The sequence below is a fragment of the Chrysochloris asiatica genome, unplaced genomic scaffold (assembly GCF_000296735.1).
Source record: "Chrysochloris asiatica unplaced genomic scaffold, ChrAsi1.0 scaffold00017, whole genome shotgun sequence".
In the NCBI taxonomy this organism is placed as follows: domain Eukaryota; kingdom Metazoa; phylum Chordata; class Mammalia; order Afrosoricida; family Chrysochloridae; genus Chrysochloris; species Chrysochloris asiatica.
In genome coordinates this window covers 11,802,197-11,811,510 of record NW_006408535.1, presented here as the reverse complement: position 1 = coordinate 11,811,510, position 9,314 = coordinate 11,802,197, and positions in this window count along the sequence as shown.

Below are 9,314 nucleotides of genomic sequence, written 5' to 3'. Positions count from 1 at the left end.
AAATATTCCTTAGGAAAGATAACCCACTGTTGTTTCTTTTGATCTTTTTTTCCTCTATGTATAAAAGTGCACCAATGGGATTAACAATTACTAATAGCATAGTTTTGTATTCTGGGTCCCCCCCCCCCAATTAATAATTTATTTACTTCTTCCTTTTCTTACTCTCCCTCTCCAGGACAAGTCTTTACCCAAACTCATGCAAGGCACTTTACCTCTTTATCTGATAACGCTGAGAGTCCCATCTTTGATCTCAATGCTTTGCAAAGAAAGTTTGTGCTCTAAAAAAATTCTGATGCGAATTATTAAAAAAATAATAAACTTTATCTTTTAGCAAAAGTACACATGGAAGTTAATGTGTATGTTTTTATTTTTAAATATTATTTTGATTATAAAATAATGACATATTCATTATAGACAATGATTAGTATTTTGTTGTTGGGGAAGAAAAGGAAAGAAAACTCTGTGCAATGACAAATATTTTGAAATTATAGGAAAGTTTATTCTACATTTTTAGACTTAAGAATCTAAAAATGCAGTTAATATTCTGTATATAGTCTTCTGTATTTTTATTCTATATAATTAAAATTAGAATTGAAATTTTATTATATAATTTATATCATTTTTATTACTGATAAATCATGAACAATGAGCTATTCCTTTATAAAATACAATTTTAATAGGTATATTTTCCATCATTCAAATCAGGTACAAAATATAATGAAATCAAAGATGGCTTTCTCATTTTATTTCACATTCAGCAATATCTTACATTCACCTCTGGCTTTTCAGCAGTTGAACTTGCCAAGATTGTTTCTACCTCATTTTGGTTTTTATTGTGTATGTGTTATATTTGTCAAATGTAAGTATATGAGTGGGCTTCAAAAAGTCCATGAATTTTTAAGTCCTCTCATATACATATATACTAATGCATATACACAGACACAAAGAAGAATATAATGTTTATCTTGTGCCTTGCAATTGCAAAGATTTTTTATAAGATCAAAGAGACGTATTCTTCATTTTCTACCCTCCCTGTGGTTCATAAATTATCTTTAAACGATGCCACTGCTATACCTCCTCTGACATGTTGTCTTCCTGGCACTCTGAGTCCTTATCATCATGAACTGAGCTCCTCAGTACAGGGTGGTGGGGACACAGGGAGGGGAGCTGGATAAACTTCCTGATCCAGGCAGCCTTTGTGCTATGGTCTGCTGTCATTCTGCATTTGCTCACTTGCTTTTTCTGATGATAACCCTGACTGGCTTAGAAATGTCAGAGGCAGCTGTGGTTGAATTAAACTAAATAGTGCGGCCCTTCTCAATAGCTTCTGTTTCTTGATTTCCTCTGGGGACACACACTTTAAATGTGCCTGAATCGTGTTTTCTGGCAGATTGTTACAGTAGAATATTGACTCTCTGATCTGAAGCCAGGCTTGTCCCAGGGATTGTCTGGTTTTCTAAGAGCTAATGATGAGAATTGATCAATGGTGGTGGTGGTGGTGGGGGGAATGAACATGGAGAGAGGAAGAAGAAGAAAAAAAACCAGAACACTATTCAAAGAATACAGAATTCTGAAGATGTTTTGCAACTTATTTCTGTTTTGCCTTATTTTTTTTTCCCATCAGAAATGCAGCAAAAATTTTAATGGACATTACCCAGCTTAATTAAAAATAAACACATTTCAATGCTGTCATTTTCTTTCAGTCATTTTCCCTATCCTTTAGTTTTCATTACCACCATGTCCATATAGGTCAAACCTAATTACAACTAACCCCATAGGGAATTACATTATTTTCAATGTAAAGGAATTTCTTTATTACAATAGGAAGTCTAGGAAGATGAAGGATTGGGTTCCAATTCACCCCCTGGGGAAAGGAAAATACCTACCCGTCTGATGAATCTTTATTCCCTACTTCCAAAACAAACAGCCTAAGGAAATTCATCTGCAGGAGAAGGGGAGTAGTGGAGAGTGAGCAATAAATGATTTCTCTTTTAAGTTGTAACTTCCTTCTTTTATGTTCTTCTCTGATAGCTTGGTAATTTTTACTTTAGTCTAAAGCAGTGTTTCTTTTACTCCCTGCCCAACTCCAGCTCCTTTAACAAAGGTAACTTTATTCCATCTGTCCTGCTGCTTCCCCCCGAATTTTGACATGACTCATTTACAGTGGCATGTCCTCTCTTGGGAAGTACTGTATCTTCTATATAGTAACACTAGCCAAAAATGATTTCCTTGAGTTTCATTTTTTGTGTGTTATGGGAGCAATAGGTTATTTTCTTTTATAAAATGATATTCTAATATTGTTGATACAGTTCTTTTTCAAATTACACGTGCTTCTCTCTCTTCTAGCCCTTCACATCCTAAAATGTTAAGTCCACCAAGATAGCTCTCACAGAAAATACTATCTTGAAGAATAAGTTTCTTTTGTTTTTGAGTTTGTGTATGTGTGTGTGACTTACAAAGTTTCTGTTTTACATTCTTCATTGGAGTCTATGCTGGAAAATCAGGTGGTTTTTTTTTATATGTAGATGGTTGCTGTTGTTAAGTGCTGTCAAGTCAGTTCCAACCCACAGCAACCCTGTATAGGGTTTCTGAGAAGCAGCTGGTGAGCCTGAACCACTGACCTTATGATTCAAACCAACTTTGCAGTTCAGTGCATTGACTCACAGTACAGATAATAATAAATCCCCAAACCCCATTGCCACTGAGTCTATTTCAACTGATGGCAGTCCCACATATTACAGAGCAAAACAGAAAACCATGGGGGTTTTCTTGGCTATAACTTTTGTGGAAATAAGATTGTCAGGGCTGTCTTTTGCAGCATCACTGGATGGATTTGAACCAACTGTTTGGTTTGTTGTTGCTGTTGTTAAGTGCCACTGAGTCAGTTCTGGCTCATAGTGATCCTGTATAGGGTTTCCAAGGAGCAGCTGGTGGGTTTGAACTACCAACCTTTTGATTAGCAGTCCAGTGCTTATACTACAGTGCCACACCAGGACTCCACTTTTCATAGCAGTGCACCACCCAGGGACCTCAATAATAATAATGGTGGTGTTATGTACCGTGGAGCCGGTTCTGACTCACAGCGACCCTGTACAGGGTTTCCGAGGCTGTAAATCTTCACAGACATTGTTGTTGTTGTTGTGTACCGTGGAGCCGGTTCTGACTCACAGCGACCCTATACAGGGTTTCCGAGGCTGTAAATCTTCACAGACATTGTTGTTGTTATGTACCGTGGAGCCGGTTCTGACTCACAGCGACCTTGTATAGGGTTTCTGAGGCTGTAAATCTTCACAGACATTGTTGTTGTTGTTGTTATGTGCCGTGGAGCCGCTTCTGACTCACAGCGACCTTGTACAGGGTTTCTGAGGCTGTAAATCTTTACGAGAGCAGAAAGCTTCATCTTTCTCCTGCGGAACAGCTGGAGTTTCGAACTGCTGACCTTGAGGTTAGCAGGTCAACTCATAACAACTATGCTGATTTATATTGCACCATATTTGCACACACAGACACACAAAAACTTATTTGTGCTCTAAAATTTTTTTTTAATTTGATGATAGTAAAATTACTTTTTTTAAAAAAAGACTAAACAGTTCATTATTATGATATTCATTTTAATGGGATTTGAATAAAACTACAAGATTGCTTAAACCTAGAAACATTGAAAATTTGAAAACTGAAAAATTATTTTGATTTTAACCATTAAGAATCAATCAAAATGTCTACAATGATCATTGGAATTCTTTATAACTCATAGTTAAGTGGCAGAAAGGGTCACAGAGAACATGTATATGTAACTGGATAGCATACGTTTTAAAAGTTATTATTTGAACAAATAATATAGTCACACGATTTAAGGTAAAAAGGTACAGAGCAAAAGTTTCCCTCTCATATCTGGACCCATCTGCCCAAGTTTCACCTCTGCACCATAATCACTGTTATTGGTTTCCTTCAAATCTTTCCAGAATTTCTACATAAGCAAGTAGCTATGAATATAAATAAATCCCTTCCCTTCTTTTTGACACAGAAAATAACAGTATTGTATACTTAAAAAACAACAGCTATATATCTTGGAGTTTTTTTCCAATATCATTATAGAGAGGGAGCTCTGGTACCGTAGTGGTTACGAGTTGGTCTGCTAACCTCAAGGTTAGCAGTTGGAAACTACCAGCCATTCTGGGTGAGAAAGATGAAGCTTTCTGCTCCCATAAGATTTACAGCCTTGGAAACCTTATACAGGGTTGCTACGAGTAGGAACTGACTCCACGGCATGTAACCACCAACCACCATCATTATATATGGCTTTTTCATTGTTTTTTGCAAAATATTCCATTAAATTGTATATCATAATTTTATGTACCTAATTTTCTACTAATGGATGTTAAGATTGCTTTCTAGTTCTTTATTTTTCTAATGGTTTAGGGAATAACCTATACAAGTATCTCTGTAGTATAAATTCTCAGAAGTGGATTTGCTAAGTCAAAGAATTTATACATTTGCAATTTGGATAGATATGGCAAACTGCCTTCCCTACAGGTTGTCCTGATTTTTCTACCAACAATGTATGAGAGTGCTTGTTTTTCTACAGCTTTGCCAACAATGCGCATTCTCAAAGTTTTGGCTGTTTGACCAGTCAATAGCTGAGACATGATATTTCTGTGTTGTTTTAATTAGTATTTCTCTTATAAGTGAGATGAGGTTAGGTATCTTTCATATGGCCAGGAGATGTTTTTATTTCCTTTTTCTGCTGTTCTTAGTTTTAGCTCATTTTGGTGTCAAAATAGGTTGGTAATCTTTTCCTATTTCCGTTTTCAGGAGCTCCTTCTAGATGAAAAAGATGAGTATTTTGTTTGTGGTAAGAATTACAAATATTTCCCTCTATTTGTAAAGCATATTTTGACATATATAAACTGTCTTTTTGCCATGCAGAATTTATTTTAAATTTTTATATGGTTAAATTTATCAATCTTTTCTTTAACAACTCTGGATTTCTAGTCATAATTAGAAAGGCCCTACTCAAGTAGAAAGTTAGACTTTAATACTTTTCGGGTTTACTTTCGCCCTTCTTTCTTCTCTTTTTCTTCCTTTCTTCTTTCCATCTTTCCTTTTTTCTTTCTTTCAATATTTAAATGTATAGTCTATTTGGAATATTTCTAGTGTTTCATTTGGAATACATTTTAACAAATTTAAAAGAATAGAAATTATACTGTATATGTTTTCAGGTCATAGTATAATTAAACTAGAAATTAACAGAAAGATAGCTAAAAATCCCCAAAGTATTTGAGATTAAATACTATTACTAAATAGCATGTGGATCAAGAACTCTCAAGAAAAAAATTAAAACATTTTAAACAAAATGAAAATGGAAATACAACTGTTGAAATTTGTAGGCTACAATGAAAACAGTGCTTAAAGAGAAATTTTAGAAAAATATTCAAATCCCTAGTTTAAGGTTTCTACTCTAATTTTTACTCTGCTTCTTCTTATATTCCTCTTTTTTCTCAAGTTTCTTGGTGTCATTGTTGTTGTTGTATAGAGTTCCTATGAGTTGGAACCTATGCAATGGCTCCTACAACAACAACAACAACAGGAAACTAGAAAAAGATTATGTATGCTCAAAACAAGCAGAAGAAGCATAATAAAAATTAGAGTAGAAATCTATGAAATGAAAACCAGGAAATTATTACAGAAAATCAGTGAAAACAAATGGTGATTCTATGAAAACATTAAAGAAATTGACACCTTGGTTAAGTATCTAGCCAACCTAACAAAAAAAAAAAAGGAAGAGAGAGAGACAGAAAGAAAGAAAAGACACAAATTGTTGACAATAATCACTACTGGTCTCTTAGACACTAAAAGAATTATAAAGGAATATTATGACCAATTACATGCCTATAAATTTGCTATAGATGAAATAGATAAGTTAATTAAAAGACAAACACTAACAAAATTCATACCAAGAGATACTGATCATTTGAATGTTGTTGATGTTTACGGTGTCCGTGATTTGTTTCTGAATACAGCAATCCCATGTACAATCTATCTGAATAGGTCTATACGTATTAAATGGGAGGTAGTGATGGTTAAGTGATAGAATTCTTGTCTTTCATGTCGGAAACCTGGGTTCGATACCTGGCCAGTGCTCTTTAAGCACAGCCATTACTTATTTGTAAGTAGAAGCTTGTACGCTGCTGTGATGCTGAACAGGTTTCAGCTGAGCTTCCAGGTTAACCCAGCCTAGGAAGAACACCAAAATCAAACCCATTGCCATTGAGTTATTTCTGACTCATGGTGACCCCATGCAGAATTTTTAAGACTGTATATCTTTACAGGAACAGACAGCCTCATCTTTTTCCCTTGCTGAAGTTTTTGGGTTTCAACTGCTGATCTTGCAGTTAGCAGTCCAGTGCTTATCCTACAGCATCATCATGGCTCCTTAGGTTTAGCAATCTAGTTTCATAAAATCAGGAAATGAAAATCCTATGGTGTGTATGGCGTTGCCATGAGTTGGGGTTTGCTAGGAATCAACCGAAGCTATAACAACTAACTTGGTGTGAAGTATGAATAATACTTTGTGATATTAACTTGTTTTGTTGTTGTTGTGAACTGCCTTCAAGTCAGTGCTGACCCATAGCGACCCTGCATATGGTTTCCGAGGAGCAGCTGGTGAGCTTGAACTACCGACCTTGAGTTCAGACAGCTTTACAGTCTGACGCATTAACCCACAGCACCACACCAGGACTCCTTTAACTTGTTTTACCTCCATGTATTTTCATTTTCATCTCCTCCCATTCAGAGTAAGTAGCCTTCTCAGGGTCTCTACAAAGCAGAAAACACTATGTACTAAGCAGGACATTTGGCTTTTGTCTTCTAAAACTTAAGCCCTAGGGAGAATTTTCAGAGTTTGTGGAAAATGTTAAAGGGAGAAAGAACTTTTCAGGCAGAGGTGGAAAGTCTTGGAGACATGAGGTAGAAAGTAGGGTTTCTCCAGTACTCCTCTCTAGCACACAGAAAGAGATTCTGCTGGCTAAAGGGAGGGGAGGAGATAGGTCTGTGACTTCTACAATAGCAGGGTTCTCTTGGTGCTTCTGGCGCACCCTGGAGAAAGTAGAACCTGTTGCTACTAAGCATATGGAATTTAGTCAGTATTGAGGAAGATTCCCATGTCCCAAACACGTCAATGAAGTAGAAGCAAAATGGATGGCTCAATGGTTGATGACTGAGAACAAAGGTGACTGGTAGCCAGAACCAACCTTACCCCAATTCAATACTTTAGCACAGCAAATGATCAGAATCTTGCCACAATTTAGAAGAGGTAGGGGAAAGGCCTTAAGAACCAATCTTAATTTTTCCCATTAGCCTAGCAGAATAGGGAGGCTGAAGTCAGGGAAAAAAAAGTGGTATTTCTTTAATGCTTGAGTTTTTTTTAAATCATACCTATTAAATATGCATTAACGTAAGCACCCACTATTTGTGATTAAACCGATAACCATTGTTGTTGTTGTTGTTACATGCCATGGAATTGGTTCTGATGCATAGCGACCCTGTACAGGGTTTCCGAGGTTGTAAATCTTTACAGGAGCAGAAAGCCTCATCTTTCTCCTGCGGAACAGCTGGTAGTTTCGAACTGCTGACCCTGAGGTTTGCAGCCTGATTCGTAACCACTACGCTACCAGAGCTCCTTAAATTAGTACCTTACAACTCATTAAATTTGTCAGCATTTAAAATAAAAGATCAGAAGATCCCAATTTTTGAAACTGTATGTATCAAACAAGGCGTACTTGAATATGATTGGGGCACAGGAGTTTTTTGGGAGATGGAGCTCAGATGCACAAAACTGAATTTGAATCCTCAAATCCTGGCTCACAGTTATTATTCTCAGTGCAAGGCCATTCTCCTGTTTCATTTTGTTATTTCCCCTCTTCATTCCCTATCTCTCTCTCATTCTCTTCAAAGGTACCCAGTGTAGAAGCTCTTTCCATGTTCACCCAGAGAGGCTTGGAACAGACCAAGTATCTCTTTTAAAACCCCCACAATTCCGCTTGACAAATCCAGGTGATTGTGGAACAAGTGACAACAGTACAATATTATAACAAGCAAGTTGCAAAGAGAGTAGGGCTGAAGTTGGATAATTTGCTAGTCAACTTTTCTCACTTGAAATGAGGCTAATAATAACTTGATCCATAACTAACTTGAAAACACAATACAGACCCCCCCCAATAATATGTATTGTTTCTGATTTGAAAAGTTTTATAAGTATATTCAATAAGCTAAAGATGTAACAGAAATCTTTCAGTAAGTACTAATGGTAACTCTCACAGCTCTTTATTTATTGGTATGTCAACCACTCCAAGGTTGTGAGGGTAACTCACTGACCTGGAAAAACACATCTTACACCACTGTGAGATGTGGCTAATTGACTAATCAGAGTAAGAAAGGCCCAGACAACTTTTTAGAATAACACAGATCAGAGTAGATATTGACAGGGCAGGTGGCAGATGGCACTGAAAGGGAGATTTAATTTATTTACTCTTTTTTCCCTTAGTTTTTGTAATTTTAATTAAAGTGAGTAAAAACAAAATCTTGTCTAAGCATTTTTTCTCTTCCCAATATGAAAGGTGTTGACACATCATATCATTGAGTTGGAAAGATAAAGAAAAGGAAAAGGATTGGAATTTGGTGTGAATTAACATATCACAGGGCTCTTGTGTCTGAAAAAGGTGAGGAAACAAACACATGTGTTAATGTAACTCCAACAGCAAAGGAAGGCTGTCAAGGCATGTGAGTGTGCTTTGCCAAATATGGTTGATTCCAGAAATGTAATTTCACTTGATGGGTTTTACTGTAATTAACACAGGGAACTGCACCAACTCAAAACTCTTTAACTTTATTATCTTGGGAAAAAGTATTATAAAATGTGTGCACTTAACAGGATTCATATTTTGCAGAAAGTTTATAATGCTAATGGGTCTTGGGAGCCTTCTGGGACTATGTCCTCAAATTTGCAATTAGGGTTTCTGCTTTGCAATCCAAGTGCAGTTTACCTGAAGCATTTCATCTTAAGTGGTATTTAATAAAACTTTGGAGCTCTTCAGGTCAGAGATTTGGATTTTTGTTGTTATTGTTGTTGTTGTTGTCGTCACCTATTACAAAGCACTTAGTTCACTACTAGAAAAAAACTAGCTGTCATTTTCTGTGCATATATATAGTTTTCATTTAAATTTGATAGAGATTATCTCTAATAATTCATAAAAGCACAAAGTTTGAAGAGTGTATTAATGTGGCTAGAAGGTTCAACATATTTTAATAATCAAGCA